We start from the raw sequence: 889 nt of genomic DNA on the forward strand, positions 1-889 counted from the left end.
ACAAGATAGAGACCCTGGTGTTTTACATGCGAAGGCCGGCTCTTCCGCTTGATCTGCACCATACTAAAGGATGTGTTGAAGCATTGAATCACAAAAAAGTGGCACGCCAAAGAAAAGGTGCCACATAACAATGATTGTAGTGTTTTAATTGTGGGGTGCCACATCACCAAAGCCAATTGAGACGGACGGGGCTATACACAGAAGGAAACGGTACAACACTTCCATAACTTATAATTAAGCTGAAGTCCGACTAACATTTGACTTTCTAATGAGTGTAATGAGATTACATGCCTGATGGAAGCATTTGTGCAAAAGCGACTTTCTGTGTTTAATGAGGTCCTAATACAGGAAAAGATCGAATTATGGGTCGGCTCTTTTCTCACTGAAAAAGCCCCGTTTAAGTTCAATGACACCGGTGCCGATCGCCTCCCTCCTGCTGCCGGATGGGGAGAGGCTCGAACCAGGGCAGGCTAGCCGGGGAGTCAGAGCCTTCAGTAAAAATAAGCAAATAAATAAGCACATGGCCCCCCCCACTCCCCTGGCCCAGCGTCGCCGTGTTTGTGTGGGTAAGTAGCTCCTCTAATTGCTATTGGAATAGATCCATGCCATCCGCGCTAGGGAACTAAATGTGTCTAACTAGGTTAATGCAATTAGCATGCATGCAACATATTGCTCCCACTTTGCGGCAGCTTTGAAAAAAAGAGAGAGAGATGTACAGTATATGATGAGTAATAATTATACCTTGGCTCACCAGGGCCGTTCCCATCCGCCTGGACACCTCGCTGGGTCAGCTCTGCTCCGGACTGAGCTGGGCTGGGCATCTGGGGCTCGGCCGGGGGCCGAGGCGGCGGGGCAGAGCCGCGGGTGCCACGGGAAAATCAGCACCTGC

Source organism: Apteryx rowi, unplaced genomic scaffold, assembly GCF_003343035.1.
Source record: "Apteryx rowi isolate R43461 unplaced genomic scaffold, aptRow1 scaffold_222, whole genome shotgun sequence".
In the NCBI taxonomy this organism is placed as follows: Eukaryota; Metazoa; Chordata; class Aves; order Apterygiformes; family Apterygidae; genus Apteryx; species Apteryx rowi.